This window comes from Dendrobates tinctorius, unplaced genomic scaffold (genome assembly GCF_039654945.1).
Source record: "Dendrobates tinctorius isolate UK_male_01 unplaced genomic scaffold, ASM3965494v1 ptg000334l, whole genome shotgun sequence".
NCBI lineage: Eukaryota > Metazoa > Chordata > Amphibia > Anura > Dendrobatidae > Dendrobates > Dendrobates tinctorius.
The window spans coordinates 4,225,291-4,253,276 of record NW_027362000.1 but is presented as its reverse complement, the minus strand read 5'-3'; the positions used below and the strand labels follow the sequence as shown (position 1 = coordinate 4,253,276).

The following is a 27,986-nucleotide window of genomic DNA, read 5'->3' as shown; positions in this document are numbered from 1 at the left end:
GTGGACCCGGCACCATTACACTGACCAAGCAACCCCTATATACAATAACATTACACAGGACTGCTGTGGACCCGGCACCATTACACTGACCTAGAGACCCCTATATACAGTAACATTACACAGGACTGCTGGGGACCCGGCACCATTACACTGACCTAGAGACCCCTATATACAATAACATTACACAGGACTGCTGTGGACCCGGCACCATTACACTGACCTAGAGACCCCTATATACAGTAACATTACACAGGACTGCTGGGGACCCGGCACCATTACACTGACCTAGAGACCCCTATATAACATTACACAGGACTGCTGGTGACCCGGCACCATTACACTGACCTAGAGACCCCTATATACAGTAACATTACACAGGACTGCTGGGGACCCAGCACCATTACACTGACCTAGAGACCCCTATATACAGTAACATTACACAGGACTGCTGGTGACCCGGCACCATTACACTGACCTAGAGACCCCTATATACAGTAACATTACACAGGACTGCTGGGGACCCGGCACCATTACACTGACCTAGAGACCCCTATATACAGTAACATTACACAGGACTGCTGGGGACCCGGCACCATTACACTGACCTAGAGACCCCTATATACAGTAACATTACACAGGACTGCTGGGGACCCGGCACCATTACACTGACCTAGAGACCCCTATATACAGTAACATTACACAGGACTGCTGGTGACCCGGCACCATTACACTGACCTAAAGACCCCTATATACAGTAACATTACACAGGACTGCTGGGGACCCGGCACCATTACACTGACCTAGAGACTCCTATATAAAGTAACATTACACAGGACTGCTGGGGACCCGGCACCATTACACTGACCTAGAGACCCCTATATACAGTAACATTACACAGGACTGCTGGGGACCCAGCACCATTACACTGACCTAGAGACCCCTATATACAGTAACATTACACAGGACTGCTGGGGACCCGGCACCATTACACTGACCTAGAGACCCCTATATACAGTAACATTACACAGGACTGCTGGGGACACGGCACCATTACACTGACCTAGAGACTCCTATGTACAGTAACATTACACAGGACTGCTGGGGACCCGGCACCATTACACTGACCTAGAGACCCCTATATACAGTAACATTACACAGGACTGCTGGGGACCCAGCACCATTACACTGACCTAGAGACCCCTATATACAGTAACATTACACAGGACTGCTGGGGACCCGGCACCATTACACTGACCTAGAGACTCCTATATACAGTAACATTACACAGGACTGCTGGGGACCCGGCAACATTACACTGACCTAGAGACCCCTATATACAGTAACATTACACAGGACTGCTGGGGACCCAGCACCATTACACTGACCTAGAGACCCCTATATACAGTAACATTACACAGGACTGCTGGGGACCCGGCACCATTACACTGACCTAGAGACTCCTATATACAGTAACATTACACAGGACTGCTGGGGACCCAGCACCATTACACTGACCTAGAGACCCCTATATACAGTAACATTACACAGGACTGCTGGGGACCCGGCACCATTACACTGACCTAGAGACTCCTATGTACAGTAACATTACACAGGACTGCTGGGGACCCGGCACCATTACACTGACCTAGAGACCCCTATATACAGTAACATTACACAGGACTGCTGGGGACCCAGCCCCATTACACTAACCTAGAGACCCCTATATACAGTAACATTACACAGGACTGCTGGGGACCCGGCACCATTACACTGACCTAGAGACTCCTATATACAGTAACATTACACAGGACTGCTGGGGACCCGGCAACATTACACTGACCTAGAGATCCCTATATAACATTACACAGGACTGCTGGGGACCCGGCACCATTACACTGACCTAGAGACCCCTATATACAGTAACATTACACAGGACTGCTGGGGACCCGGCACCATTACACTGACCTAAAGACCCCTATATACAGTAACATTACACAGGACTGCTGGGGACCCGGCACCATTACACTGACCTAGAGACTCCTATGTACAGTAACATTACACAGGACTGCTGGGGACCCGGCACCATTACACTGACCTAGAGACCCCTATATACAGTAACATTACACAGGACTGCTGGGGACCCAGCACCATTACACTGACCTAGAGACCCCTATATACAGTAACATTACACAGGACTGCTGGGGACCCGGCACCATTACACTGACCTAGAGACTCCTATATACAGTAACATTACACAGGACTGCTGGGGACCCGGCACCATTACACTGACCTAGAGACCCCTATATACAGTAACATTACACAGGACTGCTGGGGACCCAGCACCATTACACTGACCTAGAGACCCCTATATACAGTAACATTACACAGGACTGCTGGGGACCCGGCAACATTACACTGACCTAGAGACCCCTATATACAGTAACATTACACAGGACTGCTGGGGACCCAGCACCATTACACTGACCTAGAGACCCCTATATACAGTAACATTACACAGGACTGCTGGGGACCCGGCACCATTACACTGACCTAGAGACTCCTATATACAGTAACATTACACAGGACTGCTGGGGACCCAGCACCATTACACTGACCTAGAGACCCCTATATACAGTAACATTACACAGGACTGCTGGGGACCCGGCACCATTACACTGACCTAGAGACTCCTATGTACAGTAACATTACACAGGACTGCTGGGGACCCGGCACCATTACACTGACCTAGAGACCCCTATATACAGTAACATTACACAGGACTGCTGGGGACCCAGCCCCATTACACTAACCTAGAGACCCCTATATACAGTAACATTACACAGGACTGCTGGGGACCCGGCACCATTACACTGACCTAGAGACTCCTATATACAGTAACATTACACAGGACTGCTGGGGACCCGGCAACATTACACTGACCTAGAGATCCCTATATAACATTACACAGGACTGCTGGGGACCCGGCACCATTACACTGACCTAGAGACCCCTATATACAGTAACATTACACAGGACTGCTGGGGACCCGGCACCATTACACTGACCTAAAGACCCCTATATACAGTAACATTACACAGGACTGCTGGGGACCCGGCACCATTACACTGACCTAGAGACCCCTATATACAGTAACATTACACAGGACTGCTGGGGACCCGGCACCATTACACTGACCTAAAGACCCCTATATACAGTAACATTACACAGGACTGCTGGGGACCCAGCACCATTACACTGACCTAGAGACCCCTATATACAGTAACATTACACAGGACTGCTGGGGACCCGGCAACATTACACTGACCTAGAGACTCCTATATACAGTAACATTACACAGGACTGCTGGGGACCCGGCACCATTACACTGACCTAGAGACCCCTATATACAGTAACATTACACAGGACTGCTGGGGACCCAGCACCATTACACTGACCTAGAGACCCCTATATACAGTAACATTACACAGGACTGCTGGGGACCCGGCACCATTACACTGACCTAGAGACTCCTATATACAGTAACATTACACAGGACTGCTGGGGACCCGGCACCATTACACTGACCTAGAGACCCCTATATACAGTAACATTACACAGGACTGCTGGGGACCGGCACCATTACACTGACCTAGAGACCCCTATATACAGTAACATTACACAGGACTGCTGGGGACCCGGCACCATTACACTGACCTAAAGACCCCTATATACAGTAACATTACACAGGACTGCTGGGGACCCGGCACCATTACACTGACCTAGAGACTCCTATATACAGTAACATTACACAGGACTGCTGGGGACCCGGCACCATTACACTGACCTAGAGACTCCTATATACAGTAACATTACACAGGACTGCTGGGGACCCAGCACCATTACACTGACCTAGAGACTCCTATGTACAGTAACATTACACAGGACTGCTGGGGACCCGGCACTATTACACTGACCTAGAGACCCCTATATACAGTAACATTACACGGGACTGCTGGGGACCCGGCACCATTACACTGACCTAGAGACCCCTATATACAGTAACATTACACAGGACTGCTGGGGACCCGGCACTATTACACTGACCTAGAGACCCCTATATACAGTAACATTACACGGGACTGCTGGGGACCCGGCACCATTACACTGACCTAGAGACCCCTATATACAGTAACATTACACAGGACTGCTGGGGACCCGACACCATTACACTGACCTAGAGACCCCTATATAACATTACACAGGACTGCTGGGGACCCAGCCCCATTACACTGACCTAGAGACCCCTATATACAGTAACATTACACAGGACTGCTGGGGACCCGGCACCATTACACTGACCTAAAGACCCCTATATACAGTAACATTACACAGGACTGCTGGGGACCCGGCACCATTACACTGACCTAGAGACTCCTATATACAGTAACATTACACAGGACTGCTGGTGACCCGGCACCATTACACTGACCTAGAGACTCCTATATACAGTAACATTACACAGGACTGCTGGGGACCCGGCACCATTACACTGACCTAGAGACCCCTATATACAGTAACATTACACAGGACTGCTGGGGACCCGGCACCATTACACTGACCTAGAGACCCCTATATACAGTAACATTACACAGGACTGCTGGTGACCCGGCACCATTACACTGACCTAGAGACCCCTATATACAGTAACATTACACAGGACTGCTGGGGACCCGGCACCATTACACTGACCTAGAGACCCCTATATACAGTAACATTACACAGGACTGCTGGGGGCCCAGCACCATTACACTGACCTAGAGACTCCTATATACAGTAACATTACACAGGACTGCTGGGGACCCGGCACCATTACACTGACCTAGAGACCCCTATATACAGCAACATTACACAGGACTGCTGGGGACCCGGCACCATTACACTGACCTAAAGACCCCTATATACAGTAACATTACACAGGACTGCTGGGACCCGGCACCATTACACTGACCTAGAGACCCCTATATACAGTAACATTACACAGGACTGCTGGGGACCCGGCACCATTACACTGACCTAGAGACCCCTATATACAGTAACATTACACAGGACTGCTGGGGACCCAGCACCATTACACTGACCTAGAGACCCCTATATACAGAAACATTACACAGGACTGCTGGGGACCCGGCACCATTACACTGACCTAGAGACCCCTATATACAGTAACATTACACAGGACTGCTGGGGACCCAACACCATTACACTGACCTAAAGACCCCTATATACAGTAACATTACACAGGACTGCTGGGGACCCGGCACCATTACACTGACCTAGAGACCCCTATATACAGTAACATTACACAGGACTGCTGGGGACACAGCACCATTACACTGACCTAGAGACCCCTATATACAGTAACATTACACAGGACTGCTGGGGACCCGGCACCATTACACTGACCTAAAGACCCCTATATACAGTAACATTACACAGGACTGCTGGGGACCCGGCACCATTACACTGACCTAGAGACCCCTATATACAGTAACATTACACAGGACTGCTGGGGACCCGGCACAATTACACTGACCTAGAGACCCCTATATACAGTAACATTACACAGGACTGCTGGGGACCCGGCACCATTACACTGACCTAGAGACCCCAATATACAGTAACATTACACAGGACTGCTGGGGACCCGGCACCATTACACTGACCTAGAGACCCCTATATACAGTAACATTACACAGGACTGCTGGGGGCCCAGCACCATTACACTGACCTAGAGACTCCTATATACAGTAACATTACACAGGACTGCTGGGGACCCAGCACCATTACACTGACCTAGAGACCCCTATATACAGTAACATTACACAGGACTGCTGGGGACCCAGCACCATTACACTGACCTAGAGACCCCTATATACAGTAACATTACACAGGACTGCTGGGGACCCGGCACCATTACACTGACCTAGAGACCCCAATATACAGTAACATTACACCGGACTGCTGGGGACCCGGCACCATTACACTGACCTAGAGACCCCTATATACAGTAACATTACACAGGACTGCTGGGGGCCCAGCACCATTACACTGACCTAGAGACCCCTATATACAGTAACATTACACAGGACTGCTGGGGACCCGGCACCATTACACTGACCTAGAGACCCCAATATACAGTAACATTACACCGGACTGCTGGGGACCCGGCACCATTACACTGACCTAGAGACCCCAATATACAGTAACATTACACCGGACTGCTGGGGACCCGGCACCATTACACTGACCTAGAGACCCCTATATACAGTAACATTACACAGGACTGCTGGGGACCCAGCACCATTACACTGACCTAGAGACCCCTATATACAGTAACATTACACAGGACTGCTGGGGACCCGGCACCATTACACTGACCTAGAGACCCCAATATACAGTAACATTACACCGGACTGCTGGGGACCCGGCACCATTACACTGACCTAGAGACTCCTATATACAGTAACATTACACAGGACTGCTGGGGACCCAGCACCATTACACTGACCTAGAGACCCCTATATACAGTAACATTACACAGGACTGCTGGGGACCCAGCCCCATTACACTGACCTAGAGACCCCTATATACAGTAACATTACACAGGACTGCTGGGGACCCGGCACCATTACACTGACCTAGAGACCCCTATATACAGTAACATTACACAGGACTGCTGGGGACCCGACACCATTACACTGACCTAGAGACCCCTATATACAGTAACATTACACAGGACTGCTGGGGACCCGACACCATTACACTGACCTAGAGACCCCTATATACAGTAACATTACACAGGACTGCTGGGGACCCAGCCCCATTACACTGACCTAGAGACTCCTATATACAGTAACATTACACAGGACTGCTGGGGACCCGGCACCATTACACTGACCTAGAGACCCCTATATACAGTAACATTACACAGGACTGCTGGGGACCCGACACCATTACACTGACCTAGAGACCCCTATATACAGTAACATTACACAGGACTGCTGGGGACCCGACACCATTACACTGACCTAGAGACCCCTATATACAGTAACATTACACAGGACTGCTGGGGACCCGGCACCATTACACTGACCTAGAGACCCCTATATACAGTAACATTACACAGGACTGCTGGGGACCCGGCACCATTACACTGACCTAGAGACCCCTATATACAGTAACATTACACAGGACTGCTGGGGACCCGGCACCATTACACTGACCTAGAGACCCCTATATACAGTAACATTACACAGGACTGCTGGGGACCCGGCACCATTACACTGACCTAGAGACCCCTATATACAGTAACATTACACAGGACTGCTGGGGACCCGGCACCATTACACTGAGCTAGAGACCCCTATATACAGTAACATTACACAGGACTGCTGGTGACCCGGCACCATTACACTGACCTAGAGACCCCTATATACAGTAACATTACACAGGACTGCTGGGGACCCGGCACCATTACACTGACCTAGAGACCCCTATATACAGTAACATTACACAGGACTGCTGGGGACCCGGCACCATTACACTGACCTAGAGACCCCTATATACAGTAACATTACACAGGACTGCTGGGGACCCGGCACCATTACACTGACCTAGAGACCCCTATATACAGTAACATTACACAGGACTGCTGGGGACCCGGCACCATTACACTGACCTAGAGACCCCTATATACAGTAACATTACACAGGACTGCTGGGGACCCGGCACCATTACACTGACCTAGAGACCCCTATATACAGTAACATTACACAGGACTGCTGGGGACCCAGCACCATTACACTTACCTAGAGACCCCTATATACAGTAACATTACACAGGACTGCTGGGGACCCGGCACCATTACACTGACCTAGAGACCCCTATATACAGTAACATTACACAGGACTGCTGGGGACCCAGCGCCATTACACTGACCTAGAGACCCCTATATACAGTAACATTACACAGGACTGCTGGGGACCCGGCACCATTACACTGACCTAGAGACCCCTATATACAGTAACATTACACAGGACTGCTGGGGACCCGGCACCATTACACTGACCTAGAGACCCCTATATACAGTAACATTACACAGGACTGCTGGGGACCCGGCACCATTACACTGACCTAGAGACTCCTATATACAGTAACATTACACAGGACTGCTGGGGACCCGGCACCATTACACTGACCTAGAGACCCCTATATACAGTAACATTACACAGGACTGCTGGGGACCCAGCACCATTACACTGACCTAGAGACCCCTATATACAGTAACATTACACAGGACTGCTGGGGACCCGGCACCATTACACTGACCTAGAGACTCCTATATACAGTAACATTACACAGGACTGCTGGGGACCCGGCACCATTACACTGACCTAGAGACCCCTATATACAGTAACATTACACAGGACTGCTGGGGACCCGGCACCATTACACTGACCTAGAGACCCCTATATACAGTAACATTACACAGGACTGCTGGGGACCCGGCACCATTACACTGACCTAGAGACTCCTATGTACAGTAACATTACACAGGACTGCTGGGGACCCGGCACCATTACACTGACCTAGAGACTCCTATATACAGTAACATTACACAGGACTGCTGGGGACCCGGCACCATTACACTGACCTAGAGACCCCTATATACAGTAACATTACACAGGACTGCTGGGGACCCGGCACCATTACACTGACCTAGAGACTCCTATGTACAGTAACATTACACAGGACTGCTGGGGACCCGGCACTATTACACTGACCTAGAGACCCCTATATACAGTAACATTACACAGGACTGCTGGGGACCCGTCACCATTACATTGACCTAGAGACCCCTATATACAGTAACATTACACAGGACTGCTGGGGACCCGGCACCATTACACTGACCTAGAGACCCCTATATACAGTAACATTACACAGGACTGTTGGGGACCCGGCACCATTACACTGACCTAGAGACTCCTATGTACAGTAACATTACACAGGACTGCTGGGGACCCGGCACTATTACACTGACCTAGAGACCCCTATATACAGTAACATTACACAGGACTGCTGGGGACCCGGCACCATTACATTGACCTAGAGACCCCTATATACAGTAACATTACACAGGACTGCTGGGGACCCGGCACCATTACACTGACCTAGAGAACCCTATATACAGTAACATTACACAGGACTGCTGGGAACCCGGCACCATTACACTGACCTAGAGACCCCTATATACAGTAACATTACACAGGACTGCTGGGGACCCGGCACCATTACACTGACCTAGAGACCCCTATATACAGCAACATTACACAGGACTGCTGGGGACCCAGCACCATTACACTGACCTAGAGACCCCTATATACAGTAACATTACACAGGACTGCTGGGGACCCGGCACCATTACACTGACCTAGAGACCCCTATATACAGTAACATTACACAGGACTGCTGGGGACCCGGCACCATTACACTGACCTAGAGACCCCTATATACAGTAACATTACACAGGACTGCTGGGGACCCGGCACCATTACACTGACCTAGAGAACCCTATATACAGTAACATTACACAGGACTGCTGGGAACCCGGCACCATTACACTGACCTAGAGACCCCTATATACAGTAACATTACACAGGACTGCTGGGGACCCGGCACCATTACACTGACCTAGAGAACCCTATATACAGTAACATTACACAGGACTGCTGGGAACCCGGCACCATTACACTGACCTAGAGACCCCTATATACAGTAACATTACACAGGACTGCTGGGGACCCGGCACCATTACACTGACCTAGAGACCCCTATATACAGCAACATTACACAGGACTGCTGGGGACCCAGCACCATTACACTGACCTAGAGACCCCTATATACAGTAACATTACACAGGACTGCTGGGGACCCGGCACCATTACACTGACCTAGAGACCCCTATATACAGTAACATTACACAGGACTGCTGGGGACCCGGCACCATTACACTGACCTAGAGACTCCTATATACAGTAACATTACACAGGACTGCTGGGGACCCAGCACCATTACACTGACCTAGAGACCCCTATATACAGTAACATTACACAGGACTGCTGGGGACCCGGCACCATTACACTGACCTAGAGACCCCTATATACAGTAACATTACACAGGACTGCTGGGGACCCGGCACCATTACACTGACCTAGAGACCCCTATATACAGTAACATTACACAGGACTGCTGGGGACCCAGCACCATTACACTGACCTAGAGACCCCTATATACAGTAACATTACACAGGACTGCTGGGGACCCAGCACCATTACACTGACCTAGAGACCCCTATATACAGTAACATTACACAGGACTGCTGGGGACCCAGCACCATTACACTGACCTAGAGACCCCTATATACAGTAACATTACACAGGACTGCTGGTGACCCGGCACCATTACACTGACCTAGCGACCCCTATATACAGTAACATTACACAGGACTGCTGGGGACCCAGCACCATTACACTGACCTAGAGACCCCTATATACAGTAACATTACACAGGACTGCTGGGGACCCGGCACCATTACACTGACCTAGAGACCCCTATATACAGTAACATTACACAGGACTGCTGGGGACCCGGCACCATTACACTGACCTAGAGACTCCTATATACAGTAACATTACACAGGACTGCTGGGGACCCGGCACCATTACACTGACCTAGAGACCCCTATATACAGTAACATTACACAGGACTGCTGGGGACCCGGCACCATTACACTGACCTAGAGACCCCTATATACAGTAACATTACACAGGACTGCTGGGGACCCAGCACCATTACACTGACCTAGAGACTCCTATATACAGTAACATTACACAGGACTGCTGGGGACCCAGCACCATTACACTGACCTAGAGACCCCTATATACAGTAACATTACACAGGACTGCTGGGGACCCAGCACCATTACACTGACCTAGAGACCCCTATATACAGTAACATTACACAGGACTGCTGGGGACCCGGCACCATTACACTGACCTAGAGACCCCTATATACAGTAACATTACACAGGACTGCTGGGGACCCGGCACCATTACACTGACCTAGAGACTCCTATGTACAGTAACATTACACAGGACTGCTGGGGACCCGGCACCATTACACTGACCTAGAGACCCCTATATAACATTACACAGGACTGCTGGGGACCCGGCACCATTACACTGACCTAGAGACCCCTATATAACATTACACAGGACTGCTGGGGACCCAGCACCATTACACTGACCTAGAGACCCCTATATACAGTAACATTACACAGGACTGCTGGGGACCCGGCACCATTACACTGACCTAGAGACCCCTATATACAGTAACATTACACAGGACTGCTGGGGACCCGGCACCATTACACTGACCTAGAGACCCCTATATACAGTAACATTACACAGTACTGCTGGGGACCCGGCACCATTACACTGACCTAGAGACCCCTATATACAGTAACATTACACAGGACTGCTGGGGACCCGGCACCATTACACTGACCTAGAGACCCCTATATACAGTAACATTACACAGGACTGCTGGGGACCCGGCACCATTACACTGACCTAGCGACCCCTATATACAGTAACATTACACAGGACTGCTGGGGACCCGGCACCATTACACTGACCTAGCGACCCCTATATACAGTAACATTACACAGGACTGCTGGGGACCCGGCACCATTACACTGACCTAGAGACCCCTATATACAGTAACATTACACAGGACTGCTGGGGTCCCGGCACCATTACACTGACCTAGAGACCCCTATATACAGTAACATTACACAGGACTGCTGGGGACCCGGCACCATTACACTGACCTAGAGATCCCTATATACAGTAACATTACACAGGACTGCTGGGGACCCGGCACCATTACACTGACCTAGCGACCCCTATATACAGTAACATTACACAGGACTGCTGGGGACCCGGCACCATTACACTGACCTAGCGACCCCTATATACAGTAACATTACACAGGACTGCTGGGGACCCGGCACCATTACACTGACCTAGAGACCCCTATATACAGTAACATTACACAGGACTGCTGGGGACCCGGCACCATTACACTGACCTAGAGACCCCTATATACAGTAACATTACACAGGACTGCTGGGGACCCAGCACCATTACACTGACCTAGAGACCCCTATATACAGTAACATTACACAGGACTGCTGGGGACCCGGCACCATTACACTGACCTAGAGACCCCTATATACAGTAACATTACACAGGACTGCTGGGGACCCGGCACCATTACACTGACCTAGAGACCCCTATATACAGTAACATTACACAGGACTGCTGGGGGCCCGGCACCATTACACTGACCTAGCGACCCCTATATACAGTAACATTACACAGGACTGCTGGGGACCCGGCACCATTACACTGACCTAGCGACCACTATATACAGTAACATTACACAGGACTGCTGGGGACCCGGCACCATTACACTGACCTAGAGACCCCTATATACAGCAACATTACACAGGACTGCTGGGGACCCAGCACCATTACACTGACCTAGAGACCCCTATATACAGCAACATTACACAGGACTGCTGGGGACCCGGCACCATTACACTGACCTAGAGACCCCTATATACAGTAACATTACACAGGACTGCTGGGGGCCCAGCACCATTACACTGACCTAGAGACCCCTATATACAGTAACATTACACAGGACTGCTGGGGACCCGGCACCATTACACTGACCTAGAGACCCCTATATACAGTAACATTACACAGGACTGCTGGGGACCCGGCACCATTACACTGACCTAGAGACCCCTATATACAGTAACATTACACAGGACTGCTGGGGGCCCAGCACCATTACACTGACCTAGAGACCCCTATATACAGTAACATTACACAGGACTGCTGGGGACCCGGCACCATTACACTGACCTAGAGACCCCTATATACAGCAACATTACACAGGACTGCTGGGGACCCGGCACCATTACACTGACCTAGAGACCCCAATATACAGTAACATTACACAGGACTGCTGGGGACCCGGCACCATTACACTGACCTAGAGACCCCTATATACAGTAACATTACACAGGACTGCTGGGGACCCAGCACCATTACACTGACCTAGAGACTCCTATATACAGTAACATTACACAGGACTGCTGGGGACCCGGCACCATTACACTGACCTAGAGACTCCTATATACAGTAACATTACACAGGACTGCTGGGGACCCAGCACCATTACACTGACCTAGAGACTCCTATATACAGTAACATTACACAGGACTGCTGGGGACCCAGCACCATTACACTGACCTAGAGACCCCTATATACAGTAACATTACACAGGACTGCTGGGGACCCAGCCCCATTACACTGACCTAGAGACCCCTATATACAGTAACATTACACAGGACTGCTGGGGACCCGGCACCATTACACTGACCTAGAGACTCCTATATACAGTAACATTACACAGGACTGCTGGGGACCCGGCACCATTACACTGACCTAGAGACCCCTATATACAGTAACATTACACAGGACTGCTGGGGACCCGACACCATTACACTGACCTAGAGACCCCTATATACAGTAACATTACACAGGACTGCTGGGGACCCAGCACCATTACACTGACCTAGAGACCCCTATATACAGTAACATTACACAGGACTGCTGGGGACCCAGCACCATTACACTGACCTAGAGACCCCTATATACAGTAACATTACACAGGACTGCTGGGGACCCGGCACCATTACACTGACCTAGAGACCCCTATATACAGTAACATTACACAGGACTGCTGGGGACCCGGCACCATTACACTGACCTAGAGACCCCTATATACAGTAACATTACACAGGACTGCTGGGGACCCGGCACCATTACACTGACCTAGAGACCCCTATATACAGTAACATTACACAGGACTGCTGGGGACCCGGCACCATTACACTGACCTAGAGACCCCTATATACAGTAACATTACACAGGACTGCTGGGGACCCGGCACCATTACACTGACCTAGAGACCCCTATATACAGTAACATTACACAGGACTGCTGGGGACCCGGCACCATTACACTGACCTAGAGACCCCTATATACAGTAACATTACACAGGACTGCTGGGGACCCAGCACCATTACACTGACCTAGAGACCCCTATATACAGTAACATTACACAGGACTGCTGGGGACCCGGCACCATTACACTGACCTAGAGACCCCTATATACAGTAACATTACACAGGACTGCTGGGGACCCGGCACCATTACACTGACCTAGAGACCCCTATATACAGTAACATTACACAGGACTGCTGGGGACCCGGCACCATTACACTGACCTAGAGACCCCTATATACAGTAACATTACACAGGACTGCTGGGGACCCAGCACCATTACACTGACCTAGAGACCCCTATATACAGTAACATTACACAGGACTGCTGGGGACCCGGCACCATTACACTGACCTAGAGACCCCTATATACAGCAACATTACACAGGACTGCTGGGGACCCAGCACCATTACACTGACCTAGAGACCCCTATATACAGTAACATTACACAGGACTGCTGGGGACCCGGCACCATTACACTGACCTAGAGACCCCTATATACAGCAACATTACACAGGACTGCTGGGGACCCGGCACCATTACACTGACCTAGAGACCCCTATATACAGTAACATTACACAGGACTGCTGGGGACCCGGCACCATTACACTGACCTAGAGACCCCTATATACAGTAACATTACACAGGACTGCTGGGGACCCAGCACCATTACACTGACCTAGAGACTCCTATATACAGTAACATTACACAGGACTGCTGGAGACCCAGCACCATTACACTGACCTAGAGACCCCTATATACAGTAACATTACACAGGACTGCTGGGGACCCAGCACCATTACACTGACCTAGAGACCCCTATATACAGTAACATTACACAGGACTGCTGGGGACCCGGCACCATTACACTGACCTAGAGACCCCTATATACAGCAACATTACACAGGACTGCTGGGGACCCAGCACCATTACACTGACCTAGAGACCCCTATATACAGTAACATTACACAGGACTGCTGGGGACCCGGCACCATTACACTGACCTAGAGACCCCTATATACAGTAACATTACACAGGACTGCTGGGGACCCGGCACCATTACACTGACCTAGAGACCCCTATATAACATTACACAGGACTGCTGGGGACCCGGCACCATTACACTGACCTAGAGACTCCTATGTACAGTAACATTACACAGGACTGCTGGGGACCCGGCACCATTACACTGACCTAGAGACCCCTATATACAGTAACATTACACAGGACTGCTGGGGACCCGACACCATTACACTGACCTAGAGACCCCTATATAACATTACACAGGACTGCTGGGGACCCGGCACCATTACACTGACCTAGAGACCCCTATATAACATTACACAGGACTGCTGGGGACCCAGCACCATTACACTGACCTAGAGACCCCTATATACAGTAACATTACACAGGACTGCTGGGGACCCGGCACCATTACACTGACCTAGAGACCCCTATATACAGTAACATTACACAGTACTGCTGGGGACCCGGCACCATTACACTGACCTAGAGACCCCTATATACAGTAACATTACACAGGACTGCTGGGGACCCGGCACCATTACACTGACCTAGAGACCCCTATATACAGTAACATTACACAGGACTGCTGGGGACCCGGCACCATTACACTGACCTAGCGACCCCTATATACAGTAACATTACACAGGACTGCTGGGGACCCGGCACCATTACACTGACCTAGAGACCCCTATATACAGTAACATTACACAGGACTGCTGGGGACCCGGCACCATTACACTGACCTAGAGACCCCTATATACAGTAACATTACACAGGACTGCTGGGGACCCGGCACCATTACACTGACCTAGAGATCCCTATATACAGTAACATTACACAGGACTGCTGGGGACCCGGCACCATTACACTGACCTAGCGACCCCTATATACAGTAACATTACACAGGACTGCTGGGGACCCGGCACCATTACACTGACCTAGCGACCCCTATATACAGTAACATTACACAGGACTGCTGGGGACCCGGCACCATTACACTGACCTAGAGACCCCTATATACAGTAACATTACACAGGACTGCTGGGGACCCGGCACCATTACACTGACCTAGAGACCCCTATATACAGTAACATTACACAGGACTGCTGGGGACCCGGCACCATTACACTGACCTAGAGACCCCTATATACAGTAACATTACACAGGACTGCTGGGGACCCGGCACCATTACACTGACCTAGAGACCCCTATATACAGTAACATTACACAGGACTGCTGGGGACCCGGCACCATTACACTGACCTAGAGACCCCTATATACAGTAACATTACACAGGACTGCTGGGGACCCGGCACCATTACACTGACCTAGAGACCCCTATATACAGCAACATTACACAGGACTGCTGGGGACCCGGCACCATTACACTGACCTAGAGACCCCTATATACAGCAACATTACACAGGACTGCTGGGGACCCAGCACCATTACACTGACCTAGAGACCCCTATATACAGTAACATTACACAGGACTGCTGGGGACCCGGCACCATTACACTGACCTAGAGACTCCTATGTACAGTAACATTACACAGGACTGCTGGGGACCCGGCACCATTACACTGACCTAGAGACCCCTATATAACATTACACAGGACTGCTGGGGACCCGGCACCATTACACTGACCTAGAGACCCCTATATAACATTACACAGGACTGCTGGGGACCCAGCACCATTACACTGACCTAGAGACCCCTATATACAGTAACATTACACAGGACTGCTGGGGACCCGGCACCATTACACTGACCTAGAGACCCCTATATACAGTAACATTACACAGGACTGCTGGGGACCCGGCACCATTACACTGACCTAGAGACCCCTATATACAGTAACATTACACAGTACTGCTGGGGACCCGGCACCATTACACTGACCTAGAGACCCCTATATACAGTAACATTACACAGGACTGCTGGGGACCCGGCACCATTACACTGACCTAGAGACCCCTATATACAGTAACATTACACAGGACTGCTGGGGACCCGGCACCATTACACTGACCTAGCGACCCCTATATACAGTAACATTACACAGGACTGCTGGGGACCCGGCACCATTACACTGACCTAGAGACCCCTATATACAGTAACATTACACAGGACTGCTGGGGTCCCGGCACCATTACACTGACCTAGAGACCCCTATATACAGTAACATTACACAGGACTGCTGGGGACCCGGCACCATTACACTGACCTAGAGATCCCTATATACAGTAACATTACACAGGACTGCTGGGGACCCGGCACCATTACACTGACCTAGCGACCCCTATATACAGTAACATTACACAGGACTGCTGGGGACCCGGCACCATTACACTGACCTAGCGACCCCTATATACAGTAACATTACACAGGACTGCTGGGGACCCGGCACCATTACACTGACCTAGAGACCCCTATATACAGTAACATTACACAGGACTGCTGGGGACCCGGCACCATTACACTGACCTAGAGACCCCTATATACAGTAACATTACACAGGACTGCTGGGGACCCAGCACCATTACACTGACCTAGAGACCCCTATATACAGTAACATTACACAGGACTGCTGGGGACCCGGCACCATTACACTGACCTAGAGACCCCTATATACAGTAACATTACACAGGACTGCTGGGGACCCGGCACCATTACACTGACCTAGAGACCCCTATATACAGTAACATTACACAGGACTGCTGGGGGCCCGGCACCATTACACTGACCTAGCGACCCCTATATACAGTAACATTACACAGGACTGCTGGGGACCCGGCACCATTACACTGACCTAGCGACCACTATATACAGTAACATTACACAGGACTGCTGGGGACCCGGCACCATTACACTGACCTAGAGACCCCTATATACAGCAACATTACACAGGACTGCTGGGGACCCAGCACCATTACACTGACCTAGAGACCCCAATATACAGTAACATTACACAGGACTGCTGGGGACCCGGCACCATTACACTGACCTAGAGACCCCTATATACAGTAACATTACACAGGACTGCTGGGGGCCCAGCACCATTACACTGACCTAGAGACCCCTATATACAGTAACATTACACAGGACTGCTGGGGACCCGGCACCATTACACTGACCTAGAGACCCCTATATACAGTAACATTACACAGGACTGCTGGGGACCCGGCACCATTACACTGACCTAGAGACCCCTATATACAGTAACATTACACAGGACTGCTGGGGGCCCAGCACCATTACACTGACCTAGAGACCCCTATATACAGTAACATTACACAGGACTGCTGGGGACCCGGCACCATTACACTGACCTAGAGACCCCTATATACAGCAACATTACACAGGACTGCTGGGGACCCGGCACCATTACACTGACCTAGAGACCCCAATATACAGTAACATTACACAGGACTGCTGGGGACCCGGCACCATTACACTGACCTAGAGACCCCTATATACAGTAACATTACACAGGACTGCTGGGGACCCAGCACCATTACACTGACCTAGAGACTCCTATATACAGTAACATTACACAGGACTGCTGGGGACCCGGCACCATTACACTGACCTAGAGACTCCTATATACAGTAACATTACACAGGACTGCTGGGGACCCAGCACCATTACACTGACCTAGAGACTCCTATATACAGTAACATTACACAGGACTGCTGGGGACCCAGCACCATTACACTGACCTAGAGACCCCTATATACAGTAACATTACACAGGACTGCTGGGGACCCAGCCCCATTACACTGACCTAGAGACCCCTATATACAGTAACATTACACAGGACTGCTGGGGACCCGGCACCATTACACTGACCTAGAGACTCCTATATACAGTAACATTACACAGGACTGCTGGGGACCCGGCACCATTACACTGACCTAGAGACCCCTATATACAGTAACATTACACAGGACTGCTGGGGACCCGACACCATTACACTGACCTAGAGACCCCTATATACAGTAACATTACACAGGACTGCTGGGGACCCAGCACCATTACACTGACCTAGAGACCCCTATATACAGTAACATTACACAGGACTGCTGGGGACCCAGCACCATTACACTGACCTAGAGACCCCTATATACAGTAACATTACACAGGACTGCTGGGGACCCGGCACCATTACACTGACCTAGAGACCCCTATATACAGTAACATTACACAGGACTGCTGGGGACCCGGCACCATTACACTGACCTAGAGACCCCTATATACAGTAACATTACACAGGACTGCTGGGGACCCGGCACCATTACACTGACCTAGAGACCCCTATATACAGTAACATTACACAGGACTGCTGGGGACCCGGCACCATTACACTGACCTAGAGACCCCTATATACAGTAACATTACACAGGACTGCTGGGGACCCGGCACCATTACACTGACCTAGAGACCCCTATATACAGTAACATTACACAGGACTGCTGGGGACCCGGCACCATTACACTGACCTAGAGACCCCTATATACAGTAACATTACACAGGACTGCTGGGGACCCAGCACCATTACACTGACCTAGAGACCCCTATATACAGTAACATTACACAGGACTGCTGGGGACCCGGCACCATTACACTGACCTAGAGACCCCTATATACAGTAACATTACACAGGACTGCTGGGGACCCGGCACCATTACACTGACCTAGAGACCCCTATATACAGTAACATTACACAGGACTGCTGGGGACCCGGCACCATTACACTGACCTAGAGACCCCTATATACAGTAACATTACACAGGACTGCTGGGGACCCGGCACCATTACACTGACCTAGAGACCCCTATATACAGTAACATTACACAGGACTGCTGGGGACCCGGCACCATTACACTGACCTAGAGACCCCTATATACAGCAACATTACACAGGACTGCTGGGGACCCAGCACCATTACACTGACCTAGAGACCCCTATATACAGTAACATTACACAGGACTGCTGGGGACCCGGCACCATTACACTGACCTAGAGACCCCTATATACAGCAACATTACACAGGACTGCTGGGGACCCAGCACCATTACACTGACCTAGAGACCCCTATATACAGTAACATTACACAGGACTGCTGGGGACCCGGCACCATTACACTGACCTAGAGACCCCTATATACAGTAACATTACACAGGACTGCTGGGGACCCGGCACCATTACACTGACCTAGAGACCCCTATATAACATTACACAGGACTGCTGGGGACCCGGCACCATTACACTGACCTAGAGACTCCTATGTACAGTAACATTACACAGGACTGCTGGGGACCCGGCACCATTACACTGACCTAGAGACCCCTATATACAGTAACATTACACAGGACTGCTGGGGACCCGACACCATTACACTGACCTAGAGACCCCTATATAACATTACACAGGACTGCTGGGGACCCAGCACCATTACACTGACCTAGAGACCCCTATATACAGTAACATTACACAGGACTGCTGGGGACCCGGCACCATTACACTGACCTAGAGACCCCTATATACAGTAACATTACACAGTACTGCTGGGGACCCGGCACCATTACACTGACCTAGAGACCCCTATATACAGTAACATTACACAGGACTGCTGGGGACCCGGCACCATTACACTGACCTAGAGACCCCTATATACAGTAACATTACACAGGACTGCTGGGGACCCGGCACCATTACACTGACCTAGCGACCCCTATATACAGTAACATTACACAGGACTGCTGGGGACCCGGCACCATTACACTGACCTAGAGACCCCTATATACAGCAACATTACACAGGACTGCTGGGGACCCGGCACCATTACACTGACCTAGAGACCCCTATATACAGTAACATTACACAGGACTGCTGGGGACCCGGCACCATTACACTGACCTAGAGACCCCTATATACAGTAACATTACACAGGACTGCTGGGGACCCAGCACCATTACACTGACCTAGAGACTCCTATATACAGTAACATTACACAGGACTGCTGGAGACCCAGCACCATTACACTGACCTAGAGACCCCTATATACAGTAACATTACACAGGACTGCTGGGGACCCAGCACCATTACACTGACCTAGAGACCCCTATATACAGTAACATTACACAGGACTGCTGGGGACCCGGCACCATTACACTGACCTAGAGACCCCTATATACAGCAACATTACACAGGACTGCTGGGGACCCAGCACCATTACACTGACCTAGAGACCCCTATATACAGTAACATTACACAGGACTGCTGGGGACCCGGCACCATTACACTGACCTAGAGACCCCTATATACAGTAACATTACACAGGACTGCTGGGGACCCGGCACCATTACACTGACCTAGAGACCCCTATATAACATTACACAGGACTGCTGGGGACCCGGCACCATTACACTGACCTAGAGACTCCTATGTACAGTAACATTACACAGGACTGCTGGGGACCCGGCACCATTACACTGACCTAGAGACCCCTATATACAGTAACATTACACAGGACTGCTGGGGACCCGACACCATTACACTGACCTAGAGACCCCTATATAACATTACACAGGACTGCTGGGGACCCGGCACCATTACACTGACCTAGAGACCCCTATATAACATTACACAGGACTGCTGGGGACCCAGCACCATTACACTGACCTAGAGACCCCTATATACAGTAACATTACACAGGACTGCTGGGGACCCGGCACCATTACACTGACCTAGAGACCCCTATATACAGTAACATTACACAGTACTGCTGGGGACCCGGCACCATTACACTGACCTAGAGACCCCTATATACAGTAACATTACACAGGACTGCTGGGGACCCGGCACCATTACACTGACCTAGAGACCCCTATATACAGTAACATTACACAGGACTGCTGGGGACCCGGCACCATTACACTGACCTAGCGACCCCTATATACAGTAACATTACACAGGACTGCTGGGGACCCGGCACCATTACACTGACCTAGAGACCCCTATATACAGTAACATTACACAGGACTGCTGGGGACCCGGCACCATTACACTGACCTAGAGACCCCTATATACAGTAACATTACACAGGACTGCTGGGGACCCGGCACCATTACACTGACCTAGAGATCCCTATATACAGTAACATTACACAGGACTGCTGGGGACCCGGCACCATTACACTGACCTAGCGACCCCTATATACAGTAACATTACACAGGACTGCTGGGGACCCGGCACCATTACACTGACCTAGCGACCCCTATATACAGTAACATTACACAGGACTGCTGGGGACCCGGCACCATTACACTGACCTAGAGACCCCTATATACAGTAACATTACACAGGACTGCTGGGGACCCGGCACCATTACACTGACCTAGAGACCCCTATATACAGTAACATTACACAGGACTGCTGGGGACCCAGCACCATTACACTGACCTAGAGACCCCTATATACAGTAACATTACACAGGACTGCTGGGGACCCGGCACCATTACACTGACCTAGAGACCCCTATATACAGCAACATTACACAGGACTGCTGGGGACCCAGCACCATTACACTGACCTAGAGACCCCTATATACAGTAACATTACACAGGACTGCTGGGGACCCGGCACCATTACACTGACCTAGAGACCCCTATATACAGTAACATTACACAGGACTGCTGGGGACCCGGCACCATTACACTGACCTAGAGACCCCTATATAACATTACACAGGACTGCTGGGGACCCGGCACCATTACACTGACCTAGAGACTCCTATGTACAGTAACATTACACAGGACTGCTGGGGACCCGGCACCATTACACTGACCTAGAGACCCCTATATACAGTAACATTACACAGGACTGCTGGGGACCCGACACCATTACACTGACCTAGAGACCCCTATATAACATTACACAGGACTGCTGGGGACCCGGCACCATTACACTGACCTAGAGACCCCTATATAACATTACACAGGACTGCTGGGGACCCAGCACCATTACACTGACCTAGAGACCCCTATATACAGTAACATTACACAGGACTGCTGGGGACCCGGCACCATTACACTGACCTAGAGACCCCTATATACAGTAACATTACACAGTACTGCTGGGGACCCGGCACCATTACACTGACCTAGAGACCCCTATATACAGTAACATTACACAGGACTGCTGGGGACCCGGCACCATTACACTGACCTAGAGACCCCTATATACAGTAACATTACACAGGACTGCTGGGGACCCGGCACCATTACACTGACCTAGCGACCCCTATATACAGTAACATTACACAGGACTGCTGGGGACCCGGCACCATTACACTGACCTAGAGACCCCTATATACAGTAACATTACACAGGACTGCTGGGGACCCGGCACCATTACACTGACCTAGAGACCCCTATATACAGTAACATTACACAGGACTGCTGGGGACCCGGCACCATTACACTGACCTAGAGATCCCTATATACAGTAACATTACACAGGACTGCTGGGGACCCGGCACCATTACACTGACCTAGCGACCCCTATATACAGTAACATTACACAGGACTGCTGGGGACCCGGCACCATTACACTGACCTAGCGACCCCTATATACAGTAACATTACACAGGACTGCTGGGGACCCGGCACCATTACACTGACCTAGAGACCCCTATATACAGTAACATTACACAGGACTGCTGGGGACCCGGCACCATTACACTGACCTAGAGACCCCTATATACAGTAACATTACACAGGACTGCTGGGGACCCGGCACCATTACACTGACCTAGAGACCCCTATATACAGTAACATTACACAGGACTGCTGGGGACCCGGCACCATTACACTGACCTAGAGACCCCTATATACAGTAACATTACACAGGACTGCTGGGGACCCGGCACCATTACACTGACCTAGCGACCCCTATATACAGTAACATTACACAGGACTGCTGGGGACCCGGCACCATTACACTGACCTAGAGACCCCTATATACAGTAACATTACACAGGACTGCTGGGGACCCGGCACCATTACACTGACCTAGCGACCCCTATATACAGTAACATTACACAGGACTGCTGGGGACCCGGCACCATTACACTGACCTAGAGACCCCTATATACAGTAACATTACACAGGACTGCTGGGGACCCGGCACCATTACACTGACCTAGAGACCTCTATATACAGTAACATTACACAGGACTGCTGGGGACCCGGCACCATTACACTGACCTAAAGACCCCTATATACAGTAACATTACACAGGACTGCTGGGGACCCGGCACCATTACACTGACCTAGAGACCCCTATATACAGTAACATTACACAGGACTGCTGGGGACCCGGCACCATTACACTGACCTAGAGACCCCTATATACAGTAACATTACACAGGACTGCTGGGGACCCAGCACCATTACACTGACCTAGAGACCCCTATATACAGTAACATTACACAGGACTGCTGGGGACCCGGCACCATTACACTGACCTAGAGACCCCTATATACAGTAACATTACACAGGACTGCTGGGGACCCGGCACCATTACACTGACCTAGAGACCCCTATATACAGTAACATTACACAGGACTGCTGGGGACCCGGCACCATTACACTGACCTAGAGACCCCTATATACAGTAACATTACACAGGACTGCTGGGGACCCGGCACCATTACACTGACCTAGCGACCCCTATATACAGTAACATTACACAGGACTGCTGGGGACCCGGCACCATTACACTGACCTAGAGACCTCTATATACAGTAACATTACACAGGACTGCTGGGGACCCGGCACCATTACACTGACCTAAAGACCCCTATATACAGTAACATTACACAGGACTGCTGGGGACCCGGCACCATTACACTGACCTAGAGACCCCTATATACAGTAACATTACACAGGACTGCTGGGGACCCGGCACCATTACACTGACCTAGAGACCCCTATATACAGTAACATTACACAGGACTGCTGGGGACCCAGCACCATTACACTGACCTAGAGACCCCTATATACAGTAACATTACACAGGACTGCTGGGGACCCGGCACCATTACACTGACCTAGAGACCCCTATATACAGTAACATTACACAGGACTGCTGGGGACCCGGCACCATTACACTGACCTAGAGACCCCTATATACAGTAACATTACACAGGACTGCTGGGGACCCGGCACCATTACACTGACCTAGCGACCCCTATATACAGTAACATTACACAGGACTGCTGTGGACCCGGCACCATTACACTGACCTAGAGACCCCTATATACAGTAACATTACACAGGACTGCTGGGGACCCGGCACCATTACACTGACCTAGAGACCCCTATATACAGTAACATTACACAGGACTGCTGGGGACCCGGCACCATTACACTGACCTAGAGACCTCTATATACAGTAACATTACACAGGACTGCTGGGGACCCGGCACCATTACACTGACCTAGAGACCCCTATATACAGTAACATTACACAGGACTGCTGGGGACCCAGCACCATTACACTGACCTAGAGACCCCTATATACAGTAACATTACACAGGACTGCTGGGGACCCGGCACCATTACACTGACCTAGAGACCCCTATATACAGTAACATTACACAGGACTGCTGGGGACCCAGCACCATTACACTGACCTAGAGACCCCTATATACAGTAACATTACACAGGACTGCTGGGGACCCGGCACCATTACACTGACCTAGAGACCCCTATATACAGTAACATTACACAGGACTGCTGGGGACCCGGCACCATTACACTGACCTAGAGACCCCTATATACAGTAACATTACACAGGACTGCAGAGTGTCCGCAGTGATGGGTTCTGTGTAATCAGGTCCCGCACACGTGTGGCGGAGTTTGTGTTGCTGTTACATAGGACTGCAGGCTCCTGCGTCCTGTCTGATCCCGGCACTCACCTTGGGGCGCAGCCTTGTTCCCCCGGATCCTCCTCAGCTCCTCCATTCGGCCGCACACACGGAGCGCCGCCACTTCCAGGCCATTGAGATAAACCTGCCGATGGGGAAGCAGCTGAGAAGACAGAACGTGCTGGTGAGAAAGAGGCCGCGCTGCTGCCCGGGGAGAAGGGAGAAAATCCGCAAGCTCTACCGCAGAATGAGGTGAAGTCACAATGTGAGCGAGAGCCGAGGAGACGGGGTCAGCGGCAGACGGGGGAGCAGCACCAGGCATCGCCACCAGAGGGCGCAGCTGCCTATGGCATTCCAGGCAGGATTCCTAGAGAGCAGTGCCAGGGGGATGCAGAGGACCGGGCACTGCTGGAGGAGGCTGGCATGGGGGAGGAGTGAAGGCACATGGAAAGCCTGTGTCATCTATAAATCAGCCCCCATCAGGCAGAAATGGGGGTCTGCTCATACACACCTGGCACTGTGTGCATACATGTGGGTGAATGGGCAACTGAGCGCTGTGACAGTATGGGGGCATGGGAACGCCATGGACGGGCTCCTACCAGCAGGCGCCTTCTTATAACTCCATATGTTGTATATAAGGTATTATTCCTTGTATATAGGACGCGGCCGGCGGAGAGGGTCCGGAAGGTGATTTATGGGTCTATCTACACTGCTTCGTATTTCTAAGCACCTGAGATGCGGCCCCCTCTGCTCCACTCACTACAGGCTTAGCCCCCATAGAGAAAGCTAAAGAGGAGAGTGGTCCGGATATACGATACTGCCTGCATGGGTGTAACTGTATAGGATCTGCGATGGGGCCAACCCAAGTGTGAGAGCATTGCTCGTCTTTGTACTATAGAGTCCTCTGCTATATGGGACTACTATACTCATTTGTTTCTGTTTTAGTCTCCTGCCATTAGCTCACAGAGGTCCCTCTCGTTCTTCTTACACCTAGGTCCGCCTGCAGAACTTACCCTAAACATTGTGACCCTCAGCGGACATTGGCTGCAATAGTGACATGCTGGCTGCTTGTAGCCACCACTAGAGGGAGCTCACATGTATACAGCCTCTATAAAATGAATGGGAATGGTATAGAGCAAGAGCGGGCAATTAATTTTCCCAAGGGGCCACATGAGAGACTGGCACTACTGTGGAGGGCCGAACCAATCGGCTGAACTTAAAGGAGCGGTCTGAAACCAAAGATAAATTTCATATTAAATGTATATCCAGTGTAATAATCTAATCTTGTTTTCTAATATAACTTCAATGAAAAATTCCCTAATTTACCCTCTCCATTCTGACTTCCGGTCTTTTTTTTTTTTGACGTCCCATAACATTTTGTTTGAGATTCCCCAGTGCATGCTGGGATACTCAAATTAGCCATCATCACAAGGCAGAAGCTGCGGTCACTTCCCCACACTCTGCACCCTCTTTAAAATTAGGCGCCATCAGTGATGCCTATTTTGGAGGCTGGGCAAGTCCTGCTCACTTGGTAATGCGTTGGTTGTAAATTCTGGTGCATATTCAGTATGAGCTCCCTGTGCTATATTTCTTTGAATGCACAGTGACAGTGCGCTCCCTGTGCCATATTCCTTTGAATGCACAGTGACAGTGCGCTCCCTGTGCTATATTCCTTTGAATGCACAGTGACAGTGCGCTCCCTGTGCTATATTCCTTTGAATGCACAGTGACAGTGCGCTCCCTGTGCCATATTCCTTTG

General features: G+C 50.4%; 1 protein-coding gene across 4 annotated transcripts in view; it reads right to left on the bottom strand.

Moving 5' to 3' along the window:
- LOC141074845 (histamine H2 receptor-like) overlaps window positions 1-26,618 on the bottom strand; it is a 221,766-nt gene extending 195,148 nt beyond the window's left edge. For 3 of the 4 annotated variants that reach the window (XM_073562103.1, XM_073562104.1, XM_073562106.1), the window contains exon 1: window positions 26,279-26,618. The gene's annotated coding sequence lies outside the window, so the exon portion shown is untranslated. The remainder of the gene's footprint in view (window positions 1-26,278) is intronic. The other variant, XM_073562105.1, reaches the window with a different exon arrangement.
- Window positions 26,619-27,986: the final 1,368 nt, after the last annotated feature.